The following is a 19,821-nucleotide window of genomic DNA, read 5'->3' on the forward strand; positions in this document are numbered from 1 at the left end:
CTCCATTTTCCAGCTTCCACAGCTCCACTCACTATCTCCAAGTGGCAAAACGACAATATATCAGCTCAGATAGTAACAGTGAACTACAAATAAAAAATTCAATCGATAAATAAACCCATAGGAACCGGAATATCAACAAGCAAAACAGAAACTCTGCCAACTCATGCACCAACCTAATATACAGGGTGAGTCAGGAGGAAAGGTACATGCTTTGAGGGTTGATGGTATTAGTGATTCTGAACAAAAAAAATTCATATGGACGTGTGCCCTATTACGAATGGTTTCCGAGATAGAACACATTTAATATCACTTTTGTACGTTTTTCTTGAATAACTCGAAAACCGCACCCTCCAGCGAAAACGTGTCGTAATACAAAATTAAACTATATTAAATTTCCTACGGAAAAGGTCCTATTCATTTTTTCCCTAGAACTAATGGTTTGTGAGAAGAGAGCGCGACTACGGGAAACTTTTACGTCTTCTTTGGGTAAGGAGCATGATATTACCAGGCTGGAGGCAACAATATACAACTACGGAATGGACCGTGTGTTCGACCCGGTGCAAAGCTGTTTAAGTGTATTAGACACCAACAAGCAGCATTTACAATGTGCTCCACTTTACTCTGTGCCAATTGCATGCATGTGCTGTTAGCTAACTAATAATTTACAGAACAGTTGCTGTGTGGTGTTTAACAACGTTCTGCAATTTGTCTACTGGGGTAATAAGAACATTCGAAAATTGACTAGTGTGCAAGTAAGTCTGCCTGACTCTCAGCGCCGAGAAAAGCTTATAAGTTATGCTCTGTCTGCATACAGTTTTAACTATTTGCCTGTAAGCTACGTGGAGGTTCTTAACTCTGACTCCAACAAAGCCAATATAAGTATTACACATAAGTGCTATGTTAAAGCAGGAGAAACTTATTTTTCTCAATCTAGAACCCTGCTCTCCACAATACCGTCCGATACGGATATCGCCGCATTGGGACTGGTTCCTACAAATTATGTTATACCTCAAGTCTTCAGAAAAAGGACCAATGTATCAATTAGACTTAAACCATTCCCCATTAAAGAAATTACTCCTTTAAGTGCAGTTACTGTATTAAGTGTACGAAAACGAAAACTGGAGATGGAGTACCTCGAAGTAAAGAAAAGGAAACTGGAGTATATGGAGAAGACAACTGCTATAAAGGAGGGATATAAGCTGCAATAGGAAAAGAAAGAAGCTATTACCGATGTGCACGCCAGGTTTACGCACGGATTTAAACATTCTGTATGGAAAAATCTGGCTACGAAGGGGGAATACAAGATAATAGCGTTTATTGTAAAAAGCAGTGGTAAGTGGCCATATGCTGGTGTAATAGCCGAAATCAGTGGAATCAAGAACATTCACTATATTAAGGGACACACTAAAAATGTGTTTATCAAACTCCATTCCTTCTCAGAGCTGCTTAAAAAGGATGGATACATTATATCGAAGTGTGGTGGGCTCGATGTCGTGCACTTAGCAGCAGAACAGCCGTTTGCAGAGCTTATAACCAACGGAATAACAACCTTTAATGGCAATTCGTTTGCAAAAGTTGTAAACTTAAAGTTCTATACCGAAATACCACAAGAATGTGCAGCAGAACTTGCAGCTTATACCCAGGAGGATGTGGAGTGTTATAACAACAGTGGCATGCAGGAAATTAGAGGAAAAATTAAAGGCCCCGAATGCTCTCGTCTAGAAGAACTACCAGGAGGAACAGAACTAATTATTAAAGCCTTAAAAGAGGTAGTTTACAGGAAAAATTTGATATATACTAGAGTTCGAAAACATACCTTCTCTGTATTTGTCAAATTACTGACTGGAGAAAGAAATCGATGATTCAGGAGTGGATTTAAGTTATAAGTTAAAAATTAAATTGGAAACTATTAAAACTACATCTACCAAAAATAAGGAAAGAGTTGTTTGCTGTACGTAAATGTATATGCAAAACTTAATAAAGATTTGGTATTAGAATATTTGCTTGTCTTATTCTCTAATCTACCACAATTCGTAAGACATTTCCTATATGCATTGATCCAAGAGCATGTATTTCGGTTGTGGAAAATGGGTAGTCGGATGACCTTGAAAATTAGTTAAAACTAGGTAGTTGAAAGCATAGTAACCCCCTTTTCTTACCTATATGACGTCGTCGCCGCCATCTTAGATACATCTGGCTACAATGGAATGTGGGATGACAACCGCTTTGTTCTACTATTGTCATTGGCATCTGGTTTCAACCAGCTTTCTGTTCCCAATACTATCTGTGCATTATAACAATCAGTAAGTGATACTACTTCTGAGACCTTTCCTTGGATGCTTCTACAGTTTACTGAAATCAAACCGCGAAAATACCTTCCTTTAACTTATTCCATCCTCGGTGGCAAAATCTTTTACAGACACGTTAGTCAACATTTCTCTGATACTTTCGATATTTTGTCTCTTCTTTTGGGATATTTTGATTCTAATATGATGAAAGTATTTTAAGGTTTATGATTTGCTGATATGCTGAAACGAAGAAAGTATTCACATGAACTTGAAGCTACTATTATACCCAATCAGTTTGCTTAGTAGACTATATTCATATAATATAAAGGAACGAGCTATAGCGCAAAACAATGAACCGCACGTAAACTTTACAAATGCTAAGAAGCTAAGAATGTCATTCCGAAAATTGAGCTGTAGGCTTTGTCACGTAAATAACAAAACTAAGTCCGACGATACATAACGAATCAGCCACATTCTTGACAATGAAAACGATATGTAATTTTTGCTCTTACCTTGATTCGTTATTTCAGATTTACAGAAATAGTATACACACTGCTATAACTGTTGAATCCTTCAGCGAAAAACAACTTGCAGCTAAGTCAACGGTATTTGTGCTGCCAACAATGATGTCCCGAGAAACTACAGGCCGAAGTGGTGCATTGTCCCCCCCAACAAATGTGGTAGCAGTGCGTTATTAAAAAAAGAATAGCTGTATCACGAAAATAACTGCCTTACATACAAGGGAACCTCCACATCGCACCCCCCTCAGATTTGGTTATAAGTTGGCACAGTGGATAGGCCTTGAAAAACTGAACACAGATCAATTGAGATAACAGGAAGAAGTTGTGTGGAACTGTGAAAAAATAAGCAAAATATACAAACTGAGTAGTCCATGCGAAGATAGGCAACATTAAGGACGGCGGCAACGCATGAGTGCTGTGGTCTCGTGGAAACGTGAGCAGCTGCGAAACGGATGGTCCTTGGTTCAGATCTTCCATTGAGTGAAAATTTTAATTTTTTATTTTCAGTTTATGTGACAAACTCTTATGTTTTCATCACTTTTTTGGGAGTGATTATCACATCCACAAGAAAACCTATATCGGGCAAGGTAAAAGAATCTTTTTACCCATTCGCCAAGTGTACAAGTTAGGTGGGTCGACAACATATTCCTGTCATGTGACGCACATGCCGTCACCAGTGTCGTATAGAATATATCAGATGTGTTTTCCTGTGAAGGAATCGGTTGACCTATGACCTTGCGATCAAATGTTTTCTGTTTCCATTGGAGAGGCACGTCCTTTCGTCTACTAATCGCACGGTTTTGCGATGCGGTCGCAAATCACAGACACTAAACTTATTACAGTGAACAGAGATGTCAATGAACGAACGGACAGATAATAACTATGCAAAAATAAAGAAAGTAAAAATCTTCAGTCGAAGGAAGACTTGAACCAAGGACCCCTCGTTCTGCAGCTGCTCACGCTACCACAGGACCACGGCGCACCTAAACTCACGTTCTCCAATATGTTGCTTATGTGACCCATGGACTACTTAGTTTGTATATTTTGCTTATTTTTTTCACAGTTCCACACAACTTCTTCCTGTTTTCTCAATTGATCTGTGTTCAGTTTATCAAGGCCTATCCACTGTGCCAACTTATAACTAAATCTGAGGGGGGTGCGATGGGGAGGTTCCCTTGTTAGCAGCGCCACTTGTGTTGATAGTTCCAGTAAACCGTTCTATTGCGCGACGACTCTCTGTAAGAGCTCGGTAGAGAATGCCATGAAGCGTTTCCTTCAGTTTAAGAATCAAGTTGAAGTAACAACGTCTTAAGTCTAGGGAATGTGGTGAATAACACACCACATCCTAGCCCTATCTGTCGATTAAATCAGTCACACCTTGCGCCTCTTTCGCCCGAGCATTGTTCTGAAAAATGTCGACTAATTATAAAATCCGGTCTAAGTGCCAAAAATAAAAGATTTCGTTTTATTGTCAAAATATGGGCTATGTGCCTAACCTTCGTCAGTAAAAACCTGGTTATCTAGTAATCAGTGTGGAATGGTTTAAAACATTGCCACAAGAATGCGGCAGGCGCTAAGTGCCACCTGGTCTGAAACAAAATCCGTACTATGTGCCCGTACTGATGTTTTTAGTTTGAGGTTTGATTGTGTCCAAGTTGCAGTGATGAGACCTGTCTGTTGTGTGTACTGTTATGGTTTATATGATGGATGAAACAAGAAAACGTCGGAAAAAGGGGGGTGAGGGTAGTGTTTCCCAAATAAATAAGAAACTAAGAGCCGAGGGAAAACCATATGAGAAAAATAAGAACGTTACTGTACCTCAAAAACAACCTACACCTGATGAGGTAAGTGTATATGATAACTTTAATGCCTTAGGATTAAGGTTTTTTTGAAGAACTTCACTTGATTATGATTTTTCTGTGGCGTTTTAAACTAACCTATGTTTAGATTATGCAGTCTGCATTAGGTTATGTTTGACTTGGTTCCTGGACTATAGTAGACCTTCTAATTGTGCAGAGTAGCAAACAAACTGGTTATTCGTGGCAGTCACAAATTATTTAATGCTCTAATTCCCATGTTTGTTTGTTGTAGGTTTCATGCCGGTACCGCTATCAATGTGGAGACATTGCATTGGAACACAAATTAAACGTATTCAATCAGATCTACGAACTAGGTGATAATGTTAAGCAAAACTATTATTTAATTGAAAACGTAAGTGTATGCAATGTTAGAAGAAAGGGTCATGGTTCTTACAAAGAACCCGAGGAGAGTCACAGACAGCCTAGTGTTTTTTTACACAGTTCCTGATGACGAAGGCGGACATTTTCAAGTTTGCAAAAAAAACCTTTCTGGAAATACACAAAATTACCAGACGAAGAGTGAAAACCTTGGTAAAAGCAAAAAAGAGTGGTGATGTAACCTACATTGAACGTAGAGGAAATAAAAACAAAGAAAGGAAACATACAGCTGCTGATGTAAAACGCATTGTTGAACACATCAAAAGTTTCCCCAAGGACGAAAGTCATTACACAAGGGCCAAAAGCTCCTTTCTGTTTTTAAGCCAAGATTTAAATTACAGCAGAATGTATGGGGCTTTTGTTACGCTTTACCCAAACACAAACATTAGATATTTGCACTACAAAAAAGTATTGAAAGAACACTTTCCCAAACTGAAATTTCACCGCCCAAGGAAAGATACCTGTAACACATGTGATCTTCCCAAAAGTAAAATGTTGACTGACTCAACCAATAGAGCTGTACATCGTACTTCACTAGAATTTCATCATAGACTCGCTGAAAATGCTAGAGAAGAAATGAAGTGTGATCATGTATATTCTACCACTCCTAGAAGTGATAATCTGCTGTGGCCGAGCGGTTCTTTGCGCTTCAGTCCGGAACAGCTCTGCTGCTACGGTCGCAGGTTCGAATCCTGCCTCGGGCATGGATGTGTGTGATGTCCTTAGGTTAGTTAGGTTTAAGTAGTTCTAAGTCTAGGGGACTGAAGACCTCAGATGTTAAGTCCCTTAGTCCTCAGAGCCATTTGAACCAACAAGTGATACATGCACAGTATCTCTTTGCCAACAATGTCACATTGCCAAATATATTATTTACGCCAACTTTCTTCTTACAATTGCATAAGGCAGATAATAATAAAGGTTTATGTTTCTTTGGCACGAGGGCATGAGTGGCAGGGGAGGCAACAAAATAGCGAGATGTGTGTCAAGGGGGATTAAAAGTAAAATTACCCAGAAGAAAAGTTAATGGTATGGTCTGATAACAGCCGCAGCCAAAACAAAAATCAAATGGTATTGTTCCTCTGGATATACTTGGTCTGTAATGATTTCTTTGACGAAGTTCTCCACGAGTATGTCGTCTCTAGACACTCATACTTAACCTGTGACCGAGACTGCTCTAATTGAGAAAAGAAAAAGAGTAGGAAAATGGGTAGTTCATTTGAATCTTGTGAGAGTTTTGTGTAATGCTAATAGCAAAACTCCTTTTCTAATCTCTATGATGAACGATGATGATTTTTGACTTCTCCAAAGTAGCAAAGAACGCCTAAGCCCAAAAAGGTAGAAATTTCCAAGGCTGTTTGGCTCAAAGTTTCCAAAGCCAACGCAGGAAAAGTGTTTAAAAAAATCAATGAAGTTGAAATGTGGACGCAAAAGAATGTATTCAAAACAGGTGTGAAGATGGAAACCATAAAAGGCTTGGATCTACCCCAGCTTGAACTAACAACCAGACTGAAAAATGAGGAGGAGGACTTAAAAAAGATGATACCTTATCCCAAACAAGAAAACAAACTGTTTTACCAAAATCTGGCTGTGTAAAGACAGCAGCTGTTTATAGACTGCAACATTATAATATTTTGTTTATAAAATAGAGACAGATTAATACAAAATGTAACTTTTTAAACTTTGTAAAAGGCATTAATTTTGAAATAAAACTTGTAAGAACACCGTAACGTGCTTGATTTTGTCTTTGTTCTCTAACTAGTTTGTTTGCTAACACAGCACTTCTGTAGGCCTAACTGACTCTTCATAATAATATAGTTATTATAGAAAAACTGTAAACAGTAGTTTCCAGATTTTTATAATAGTAAAATTATTATTATTATCCTTCCTACACCCCTTTATTTATAGATATAACTGGTAAACTTAGCCCGGTTTTTGTGTTAGAGAGGTTGGCACGTAGCCCTGTTCTTATTTTGTTCCATCAACAATTTTTTTGTTGTTATTAAATGTTTTACAGTAACTTTACTCAAAAAATTTTGTATATTAAATGTATTCATTTGTTTAGGCGATAAAAAATAAGGATATAAAAAAGGAATGCTTTTTGGAATTTTTTTGCGATTTCCTCAAAACAGCAGTTGTTGCACTTACCACGGATTTTGTGATTAGTCGACAAATTATGGGCGCATCCTATAGAAAGTGTCGCCGCCTTTTTGCTCTGAGTTGTTCTAATTTTGGAATACAGTCTGCGACCAGCTTAGAGAAAGAAGCGGCAACAGTTGCTGCGGGTTCCTCCCATTATTTTGCAGGACAATATTCATGCGCATATGGCGCAAGTTGTGACTGATATGTTTGATCGATGTGGCTGGGAAGGGCTATGCCACTCACCACACTCTCCGGACTTTAGCCCTTCTGACCTCAGCTTGGTTCCTCAATTGAAGGAAGCACTGTATGGCATTCGCTACAGAACTGTTACAGAGATTCGTCGCGCGATAGAACGGTCCACTGGAACTGTGAACACAAGTGGCGTTGCTAAGCATATCCCAGCACTTCCAAATCGCTGGCAACGGGTTATACGCAGTGCTGGTGACAACTCTCTGTTTTGTATAAGTTGTAAATAAATAGTTGCCACTATTGAAGTTCCAAACCTCGTATGTTTCATCTACATGTACATCAATGCTCCGAAAGCCAGCAGATGGTGTGCGGCGGAGGTTACTTCTGGTACCATTGCATGCCGTCCCCATTTTCTGTTCCATTCGCGAATGGCGCCTACGAGAATGATTGTCGGTAAGCCTCTGTATTAGCTCTAATTTCTCGAATTTTCTCGTCGTGGCCACTTCGCGAGACTTATGTGGGTGTAAGTGAGCGACAGTAAAAGACCCTGTGACGAAACGCATTGGTCTGCATTGATTCTTCTCTATCTCGTCTGTTAGTAGCAGCTGGTAAACGTACCAGAGAGAAGAACAATACTGAGAAATCAGTCAAACATCTATTTTGTAAGCTACTTATTTCGTGGATGATTTACATTTCGTTAACATTCTTCCTATGAATCTCAATTTAGCACATTTTTCCTACTATTTGTTGTACGTGGTCAGTTCAAAACTGGCTCTGAGCACTATGGGACTTAACATCTGAGGCCATCAGCCCCCTAGAACTTAGAACTACTTAAACCTAACCAACCTAAGGACATCACACACATCCATGCCTGAGGCAGGATTCGAACCTGCGACCGTAACTGTCGCGCGGTTCCAGACTGAAGCGCCTAGAACCGCTCGGCCGCACCGGACGGCAGTGGTCAGTTCATTTAGGGTCGCTTCGAATAGATATTTTTTGGTAGACGCTGTTTCCAGCCGTTTCGTATCCACGGTGTAGTTGTACAGCAGTAGATTTTATCTCCTATGTATGCGCAATATGTTACATTTATTTACTTTCAGGGTCAACTGCCACTCCTTGTGCCATTGGTGAATTCTCTGCAAGTCCTTTTGCAAATCGCTACAGTTTTCTGGCGTTGTCACCCTATTGTAATCTTACGTAAGATCAGTAAACGGATCGAAAAATTTGTGGAAAGTTCCTATGAGACCAAACTGCTGAGGTCATCGGTCCCTAGGCTTACACACTACTTAATGTAACTTAAACTAACTTACACTAAGGACAACACACACACCCATGCCCGAGGGAGGACTCGAACCTCCGACAAGGGGGAGGGGGGCGGGGGGAAGGGGGAGACGCGCGAAAAGCGGATCGAAATCATCTATTCAGTCATTCAGGAAGCATACTGGCAGCGAAACGGAAGATGACAGATGTTTGTTTCTGAACAATGGTGCTGTTCCGCGCCAACTATTTCTGGGATTCGATCGTCAGAGAGACAGTGAAAATAAGAGCACACGACGATCTTGTCAACTGGCAGAGCAGTTTCCAACTAAGGTGAGCATGGGGTCTTGCATTAGCAAAAATACGTCAGAAACGCTCTGATGTGAAGGCGCTGGAGGCGGAGGATGGAAGAGACTCGACGCTCGGATAGCCCCCTCCCCTACCCCTCCCCCCCCCCCCCCCCCCCGTCGCCACACTACCCTCCTCGTCCCTCCCCCCTCCCATCGCGGTCACAACATCTCTTCCAGAGGCAAGCGACTGTCCCGTTCATTGGGACTTGGAAGAAGATTCTGCAGTCAAATGGCTGTAAAAGAACGAACTGGACACGAACCCGACGTTCCTCCTGAAGATGACGAGTGAGGAATTCGTTGAAACGTCGCTACAAGATGGCGCTACGAATCTGCTGATAACCCGAGAAGATTTTATCAATGAGATTCTCCGAAAAAGCCTCCATTATCATATTTTGGGTAATTATTTACAACGCAGTTTTAATGTGAAACAAAGGGTTTTGAATGGATCGAGTGTTGCAATCGTTCTCGGATTCATAAAAAGATCGACGAGTTCAGTAGATTATATCACTGAGTGAGTGGTGAATAACAGCGAGCAATAAGGACTGCTGACCTCGCTGCCTGTGGCGGGCGCGGACCAGCGGGCTGAAACCCGCACCATGCACAGCTGTATTCGAGACAAACGGTGTCGAAATGCCATCCTGGTCAAACAGTTTTAGATTTTCCGAAAGGTTCCCGAAACTGTTGAAGATGAGTGCTGGGAATGTTCTTTAGTAACGACGCAGGCGACTTTCTTTCTCCACATTACACAATTATTCGGGTTGTGCTCCGTCTCTAGTGCGTCCTCATCGATGGGATGCGATACCCTAACCTATCTTCCTTCCTTCTGTGCATGTTTCATCTGCGGTTGTAACTTCGTCGTCCTCTCGCTGCAGTTGCAGTTCCTGGTTTCGCTCTCTTTCTTCAGAAACGAGTACGCTACTGCTGCTCCTAAAAGACGTCGACGTGCAAGCCGTGCGCCCCATCGTGAAGACCTTAGCTCCAAGTGACAGTCTTCAGTTTCTGGACCAGCGTGTCTTGCTCTTAGTGCTTCCGGAAAAGGAAGCTCTTTCCAACGATACTCTTGTTACGGTAAGTGGAAAATAATTTTAAAGTCTACGTAATCCAGTCACTTTCATTTGTTATCCATTGTATGCAAGAGGTAAAAAATCTAATTGCTTCCACGCAAACGACTGGTGTCACTCCTCCAGAATGCTGTGTTACTTAGTAGCACATTAACTTAATAATAAATTTCTAATTATCATCGAAAAAATAAAGATCTTAATAACTCTTGTTTTAATCGTTTTGTAAAAAAAAGTCATTTTTGCTACAATGTATTTAATTTGTTGTAGAAGCGTTTCGCCTTTTTTAAAGACATCTTCAGTGGAATGTAGAGTGATACAGTTTTATTTTGATATGTGATATATGTAGATTATAAAACAGTTCACGTCTTATATTTTACGTAATTAAGGATGACTAACAGTTATTCCAGTCTTTGGCTGGTATAACAAAACGAATAATTCTTTGCTTGCGGCGAATGATGGCCAAGCAAACAAACTTGTTAACTTATGTTTGTTTGAAGGTGGGCGTCTCTAGTCCTGGTGTACGCTGAAATCCCCGCGCTACAGTACGCCATTAGAGGACCCAATATAAATTGTTGCAACCCATTCATAAAGTAAGATATCGTGTGGTAATTCGTTCCTACCCTTCAGGCCAATAGTATTTGTTTACATCTTATATCAGTCTGGTTAGTTGGCAAAGACTTCCAGTGTGGTCAAACGGATCTCAATGGTGAAGAATGGAGAGACAGACCATCTCTCTTTCCGGCAGAAGCGGAAATATTGCACCTCTGTCAGGCGGACCCCGATGGCTTCTTTAGCCGCCTAATCACAATGGGCAGGTGCTGGAGCTATCATTCTGTCCCAGAGACAAAGACCGAGTAAGGTGGAGCAGTTGTTAGCACATTGGACTTGCATTTGGGAGGACGACGGTTCAAACCCGCTTCTGGCCATCATGATTTAGGTTTGCCGACATTTCCCTAAATCGATTCAGGCAAATGCCAAAATGGTTCCTGCGAAAGGGCACGGCCGATTGCCTTCCCCATTCTTCCCTAATCCGACTCTTGCTCCGTTTCTAATAACATCGTTGTCGACAGAAAATTAAAAACTAATCCTCCTCCTCCCGAGACACGTGGATTCAGCACCGCCGAAAAAGGTGAAGATCTAACCATCATTAGGAAGGTGACGCTGAGTGTTTCCCGAGACTGCCATGTTATGGTGCCAACCAATTACGCGTCACAGGAAGCCGTCCAATGGAGTGTTTTTGCTCCATGACAATGCCGCAGGTCGTGCTGTTCTGCACAGTACTCGGTCACAAAAGCTGTTTCTTTGTGCTATCAGATATTGCCCCTCTGCCTTTATTCGCCTGACATGGCGCTCAGTGAATTCTTCCTGTTTCCCCAGCTGAAGGAAGCATTGCGAGGCAGGCGCCGCGCGGGATTAGCCGAGCGGTCTTAGGCGCTGCAGTCATGGACTGTGCGGCTGATCCCGGCGGAGGTTCGAGTCCTCCCTCGGGCATGGGTGTGTGTGTTTGTCCTCAGGATAATTTAGGTTAAGTAGTGTGTAAGCTTAGGGACTGATGACCTTAGCAGTTAAGTCCCATAAGATTTCATACACATTTGAACTTTTTTTTGAGGCAGGCATCATTAATGGGATGATGAGGTTTCTAGTGCACTTCTGTTATAAAATTGATATCAAATTAACCATTCAGATTAATAAAACTGACCAATTAATTATCCCACCCCATCCCCAGATGATGTCATGGGTTTTCCCCAGACAGCACATGGATCCCCACCCCTTCCTCCTACCTTCACACCCCTCCCACTCCCCCTGCCCTTCACTCACATGTCCTACTCGCGGGAATTTCGAATTTTGGCGGGAATTTCTTTGTCCCAAAGCTTCGCTGTCGTTCAGCTCCTGCCCACACCCGGTAATTGGCGGTAAATTCAAAATGGCTGATATCTTTTCCAGGACTCGAGCCCCGGTGCTTAAGCCCAAGTGCACCCCCCCCCCCCCACTCCTTACACTGGGAAATCCGTCAATCTCTGTCCAGTTGCAGGAGAGGAAGGTTAGGTGGGAAACTGAAGTAAAGATCGGTTCTAATTACATAATTTATCATCAAGATCGATCCTAATTACACATCTATATGCATAGCAATATAGCTTAAAAATTGACGATGTCGTTCAACTGGTTCTATCCTGCTGGGAAAAAAGTTCACAATACCACTCGGAAATAGTGGCAGACTTATTCAAACTCTACATAGGATGATATCTTTACCTACAAGTCGAAATAAATATCTCTTCTCCAATTGTGAACTGGCGGGAAAAACACTGGAGTGGAAGATACTATATTTTTGGTGGAAAATGCGCACAACTGACAAGATGTTGGTGTGGGACAGTGAGTAGTTTATTAAGTGTATTACCCGTAAGCATACAGCTGAGGACTGTCTCCCTAGCACCCTACATAAGGAATGGAAGGAGGTGATAATGGATAAGCATAAGGGGGATACTTTTCAGCAAATACTGGCGATGCAACGAAATGGACTGAAGATGCATTGCACAATTCATAGAGACTATTGCACGTGCTGGAACTGCTCATGTTTCTGAAATGGGTGGTCAGCCCGCACGGCAGGAGATGACTTCACATGCACACTGCCATCCCTTTTCTCCAACCGTGTGTGTCTCGCTGTTTAACTTTGGTGTTCGCTACAGACACTCCCGCTGCAGTGATCGACGATCACCCTGCAGCCTTGGTGCTCGAAATTCAAATAAACGCTGATGTCTTTATTTCTCGACAACTCCATCCTATTCCACTGGCCCCGAGAAGTTCTGTTGGTGTAGCTGTCGTATAACTTGTACACTGATATATAGTAAGAAAGGATAGTGCAGCAAATCCTCAGTGAAGTGTTAGGAAGGCCAATACAACAAACATAAATGATGGAAAATACTTCACTGTTCTAATTACATATGGAAATTGGCATGAAAAAACCAGCACTCATAAACAATGGGTCACAATGCAACACATGTACTGGGAACTGAGAAAAATCATTGCAATAACACAGCTACCACAAAAACCAACTGCAAAAAAACGCACCAGGAGAGAAGGGCAGCAGCTGCACGTGTGTTCTTCTCGATGTACGGTCATGAACTAATCAGCTTAGAGCCAGTCTTACCCTCCCTCCTACCACCCCTCATCCCTCCCTCCCCTCACAATAGGTAGTGATACACGCCTGTTCTATCCTGTCACTAATGGTCCACAAAGATATCCATCAGGTGGCACGATATACTGTCTCTGCTCTGCAGAAATTAGCCGCAGATGGACAAAAGGCTCAAGAAGACGACGCTTCCTGCAAGCCATTAACTGTATTTTTGGAAGGACTGGCCTCCCCTTGGAACAACAATGACATTCCGGAGAACTCTTCAGAATGCTTTTTCTAATGTCCGCTGGTGGCTGCATGGAAAGCCGTGGCCCTACGGCCCGATGCCGCCGCCCATCCCGCCCCGGCAAGCAGAGTATTCGGCCACCCGTGGTCGGGGCAGCCTCCCCCGTGAGCACATGGCTGGGGGCAGTCAGCAGGCCACAACACGAAGTGAGATATAGGATGGCTATCCTGAGCAAAGATGTTGTTTGTCTAAGAGTGCAGCTGTGGCAGCACTTCCCTGCCGCGACAGACTGTTTCCACTGTTGTCCACAGTTCTGTGAGAAACATTTCAGTGTAATAGTTGTATTAAAGTCAACGCACCTCATATAAGCGAACATGTATTTAAAAAAAACGCAATAACGATGACAATAAAAAGTCTTGTTTCCTTGAAAATAGGTGCAGTCCATTTTCTTTTAGTTTCATAAGCAAAATCGGTATAATTTGAGAACATTCCTCGTGTTCAAATTATAAACTGTCATGCGCTAGGGTATTACATTCTTTTCAGATGATTGAATTATCAATACAGAGCGGCATCCATACAGCCATTCTTTTACGTTCATCTGTAGGATACAATGCACATCTCTCTCCCTCTCTCTTCCCACTTCCCATTATTTCGTGACATCCAATGACGTGAAAAAAAAAGAAAAATACAGCACTGCCGCCGATTAAAGATGACGAAATGCAAAGGTCCGAGCTGTATAGCGATACATCTGACAGATGTATTAACTTATCTCACATCTCCTATACATGCCCATCCCATGTAAAATAGAAAAAACTTCCACTATTTTGCTATGAAAACTACTGATCACTGCAGAATGTCATCGTTATTTCGGAACTTTCATCAGAGTAAAGAAAAAGTGACAGTTTAAACACAAGAAAAAAAGAAAGCCTACAGTCTAACGCAACATCGGTGTTAACTGACTCCTTGCAGTTTGATGGACAAAATTACATGGTTTGAGAATGTCCCTGGCGTTCAAACCAGTGTCTGTAAATTAATTGTCATGCATGTGAGTATCACAAGTATTTCAGATACGTGAAATAACATTACAGCAGTTTCACACTACCTGTCCACACGTCGGAAAAACACAATTGTTTTACGTTTTGCAACAATAAGCTATAATACAAGAGGACGTTGTTGTTTTGTACACTATGGCAGGTCCCATTTCACCGCTGCAATGGTATATTCCGCTGGTATTTACGAAACACAAAAAACTAATTACGATAACATGCGTTGTAATAGAACCTCCTAATGTCACCTAGCAGAGAAACCTATAAGATTCCATCGATACAACGAAAACAAATACCATCTGCATGCTGACATACGACATATTTGCTCCATAACTCGCCTCTACCGACTCCTGTGTAAAGTTTTTGTCACCCAACAGACAATCATTCACAATAGCTTCAGATTCTCGTGTTGTAGTTTCATAACCAATTTGGCCGTCACAGAACAGCCTGTTTCACGCAATCTGCTCACATATCAGGAAAAACACTATCATTTCTAGTTCCACATCGAGCTATAATTCAAGTGGCAGATACTTTATAACTATAGGTTATGAAGTACGAAACAACGCAGAACTTGCGGTAGTACATATTTTCACACACACAATCGTTACGATAATAATAAAAACAGTCATGCTCCCACGCGAATAGAAACAGTCTATTTCTATTAGTTTTATGAGTAAAATCGGAGTAGTTTGAGAGCACTCAATGTTCAAATTACAATTTGTCATGCACGAGGGCATTACTTTCATTTCAGATGTATGAATATCGATACAGATCAGCATTTATACAGTCATTTATTACGATCGAGAGCGCTCCTCTTTGTTATTATGTAACATCCAGAGTAGGTAAGAAAAAAAACTATGAACAATCTGCATCTAAACTTTAACGTGCCATACATCTCCTCGGAATATAATCTCCTAACGTCACATTTTACCGTGTCTCTCTTCTGATATATCGAAAAACAAATACCGCCAATGTGCAGCTGTCAATCATAATTCTCCATAACTGGCTTTCATGGACCCACATGTGTGCATAAAGTTTTGTCACCTGTGCAGGAAAGAAGACTATATCCAGCAGGCTACAACGTGCAATAGATGATTCTTGTTGTACAGCGACAGATAACAGATATTCACGAGTTCCATCTCGAAGAGGCCAAGAACACTACATCCTCATATTACACTCGACTCGACATTGGCACCACAGGAACCCAGGAGATGTTTCGCTGCAACATGATTACATTCGGCGCCACACAAACCTGAGGACTGCTGAACACATCGCAAAACAGGGTTGGGCAGCGTTACCCCATCCACCCTACAGCCCAGACCTAGCTCCCTCAGAGCTCCACTTGTTTGGGCCATTAAAAGATGCCATTAGTGGAAGATATTTTGAGGAAGAAGAGGAGATGATTCACACAGCGAAGCACTGGCTCTGCCACCAGGACAAGCATTGGTACTGAAAGGACATACACGGCCTTGTTCCGCGCTGGCAGAAGGCCATAGATCGGGATGGAGATTACGTGGAAAAATAGGGCGTACAGATAGAGTTTCGTGCATGTATTTCTTATTGTGTTCAATAAATAATTGTTGAGGAAAAAACGCGGTGCATTATATTCTGGGCAACCCTCGTACATATTATAAACAGGATTGTTTCCTTTCATTGCGTTTATAACTTCCCTATTCCTTACTTTTTGTCTCTAACTGCCCTTGAGAGATAACTTACCTGATGCTGCCGGGATCTGTATGATCCACTGAGTTCAAATATTATCAATGAGATGCCACATATTTGTCTGGATCCTTGATATTCACTTATATGGGACATTTATTAGGCAAGTCTGGAATAAGATAAGTTTACTTTCTGTGATTTCCAAAACTTTTTTACTATCATTTACTACCATCACCTTGTGTGTGGCAGTACACTTTACATGGAACGTTATCTGTACAAACAATGCACTTCTGAAGTGGCAGACTTTTCACCTGGCATCGGATCATACTTGTGCATCTTACCTGTACAAGTAGGGTAACTTTGAACCTCTGTATCTCAGAAACAGATAAAAATATGAAGAAAATTTTCAGGGTGGTTCGAGATCTGGATCCTAGAAATACATAATAAAACTTACAATTACTTGATGTGTATAGCCACCTCGGAATCCAAGGCTCGGTTTTCGTACCCACAAAACAAATTTATGGGATGTTTCTCGATATCAAATCAATCTTTTTGAAAACGGTAGATGGCTCTTCTAGATAAATGCCTACGGGATAAACTGTTCAAATTTGAGCAGTTTTCTGTGGTTCTTTATTATTGATTCGGTTAGAGAGGTCTATACTTTCATGTGGTCGATATTTTCCGAGAGGTCGATATTTTTCAAGAAGTCGTTGTTTTGCGAGTGGTCGGTATCTTTCGTATGGTCGATATCTTTCGGTAGGTTAACGTGTTTCCAAATGTTTATTTTTTTCGAGATGTAGATATTTTTTCGGAGGTCGGTATATTTCGACGTCATTATGTCTGGACGTGTCGATATCTTTCGACATTTCAGTATGTCACGGGATGTCGATATTTTTCGGGAGGTGAATTTCTTTCGGGATATCGGTATTTCCGATAGGTCGATTTGTTTCGAGAAGTCTACAAACTACTTTACCCACCACTGGACCTATGTGATCATTCCATTTCATATCCGTACAAAGTGTTATTTCCACGTATCTCTATGAGTTGATCGATTCCAGTACTGAGTCACTGTTATTATAGGATAGTACGTTTTTTCGTTTTGTGAAGTGCACAATTTTACATTTATGAACATTTAGAGCACCACGTTGAATCTTATCAAGATCTGACTTTAAGTACTTCATTATAGATAACTGAATCATCTGCAGAAATCCTGATTTTACTATTAACATTATCTGCGAGGTCATTAATATACAACATGAACAGCAAGGGTCCCAACACTCTTCCCTAAGGCACACCCGAAATTACTTCTACAGGGTGTTACAAAAGGGTACGGCAAAACTTTCAGGAAACATTCCTCACACACAAATAAAGAAAAGATGTTATGTGGACATGTGTCCGGAAACGCTTAATTTCCATGTTAGAGTTCATTTTAGTTTCGTCCACCTACGCTCAATGGAGCACGTTATCATGATTTCATACGGGATACTCTACCTGTGCTGCTAGAACATGTGCCTTTACAAGTACAACACAACATGTGGTTCATGCACGATGGAGCTCCTGCAAATTTCAGTCGAAGTGTTCGTACGCTTCTCAACAACAGATTCGGTGACCGATGGATTGGTAGAGGCGGACAAATTCCATGGCCTCCACGCTCTCCTGACCTCAACCTTCTTGACTTTCATTTATGGGGCCATTTGAAAGCTCTTGTCTACGCAAACCCGGTACCAAATGTAGAGACTCTTCGTGCTCGTATTGTGGACGGCTGTGATACAATACGCCACTCTCCAGGGTTGCATCAGCGCATCAGGGATTCCATGCGACGGAGGGTGGATGCATGTATCCTCGCTAACGGAGGACATTTTGAACATTTCTTGTAACAAAGTGTTTGAAGTCACGCTGGTACGTTCTGTTGCTGTGTGTTTCCATTCCATGATTAATGTGATTTGAAGAGAAGTAATAAAATGAGCTCTAACATGGAAAGTAAGCGTTTCCGGACACATGTCCACATAACGTATTTTCTATCTTTGTGTGTGAGGAATGTTTCCTGAAAGTTTGGCCGTACCTTTTTGTAACACCCTGTATATCTGGCGATGACACTCCATCCAAGATAACATGCTGTGTCCTCGCTACCAAAAAGTCCTCAATCCAGTCAGAAATTTCACTTGATACTCCAGATGATCGTACTTTTGACAATAAGCGTAGGCGTGGTACTGAGCCAAATGATTTCCGGAAATCAGAAAACACTGCACCTACCTTGTCGCCTTGATCCAAATCTTTCAGTACGTCATGTGAGAAAAGTCCAAGTTGGATTTCACATGATCGATGTTTTCGAAATCCATAATGGTTGGCATTGAGGAGGTTAACTAATAGCGACAACAGTGGCGATAATGAAGATTTTAGTTGGTCCACAGTCACTGCGGGATGATAATATATCATTGCTGTTCATTTGAAAGGGTTTGTGTTTATCCCTAGAGACAAATACATAACTAACTCGGAACAAAATGTAAATAATGAATTTCACGGTAAAAATTATGAAATATTTACTTGGAGTATCAACTGAGCTCGAATTGTTGCAAGGTTCTAAAGGCCAACAAAGATTATCACAGTCTCGTGGTCCAATGTCAGAAACTATGCAACACCACTGTCTGGGAGTCACACAAGAACAGACACCAGAAATATAAAAGTGGAACAGAGAATGTTAGCTGAAGATTTCTGTAAGTCATGGAAGGTTCGAACTTTGAAACGGGTGAAGGAGGTAGCTTCACTCTGTGAAACCTGCAACGAATGGCTCTCCCCACATTGTCATTTGTACACGCACTAATTTTTATGTAAGTAACTGCATCCATAATTCTATGTACCTACTCAATGATTTACGAGGGTTCCTCCATTGAACTGTAAACAGACCTGAACAGTTTCATATAGCAGTAAGATATGATAAGTTCAATAAAGCGCTTTTGGTGCCGACCTTGTATAGGGCAGTAAAACGGGTAAAATTTTTAAATTCCCAAAGCGTAGCTATCTCTCTACATTACAGCAATGTCGACACGAGGCGGCCACAATAAAAACATTTCCCCAACAAGATTGGGTGACTGCAAAACACAACGTCGGCCTTTCTGGCGAGCCAGGCAGCAGACTTCAGCAGAGTATAGTGGGTCAGAGCAGCCAAACAGGGTCACGTCACCTACGTTATATGACGAAAAAAAGGTTAAGGCGAATCCAACGAACGGTACCAAGAGTTTTAACGAACCAGTTCTATACTATAAAAAACACGTTAAGCAATCATGGCAGAAGGAAAACCGCATATACCTTTGTAGTAGCAGCCCTATGCGGTCGTGACGAATGACGTCCGGTAAACATCAACCTCTTTCTCACTCCTCAAGTACCCCAGCAGTTTGCCTTGTAAGGCAGTCGGTCAGACGGATCGATGGTTATATGACGTTCGCACTCGTTTCCCTGATTGCAGCGCAGTGGTGTCTGGCAAAAGTCTGTTATAGATGGCCGGCACGTTACGGACAACAACAGCTGCTACTGTGAGAGATGGCTACCTCATTCTAATCACCTGTCACAGAATTCAACATCACAGTCCGGCTATGTCGCAATTGGGAGACATGGATGTCTTTCTATCCCACAGGGCCATGACACCAGCATCTCTGACATTCGGTGGACTAAGTAGCACACCCCTACCCCCACGCGCCGTAGTATCGTCGAACTTCATGGC

This window comes from Schistocerca americana, chromosome 1 (assembly GCF_021461395.2).
Source record: "Schistocerca americana isolate TAMUIC-IGC-003095 chromosome 1, iqSchAmer2.1, whole genome shotgun sequence".
NCBI classification, from domain to species: Eukaryota; Metazoa; Arthropoda; class Insecta; order Orthoptera; family Acrididae; genus Schistocerca; species Schistocerca americana.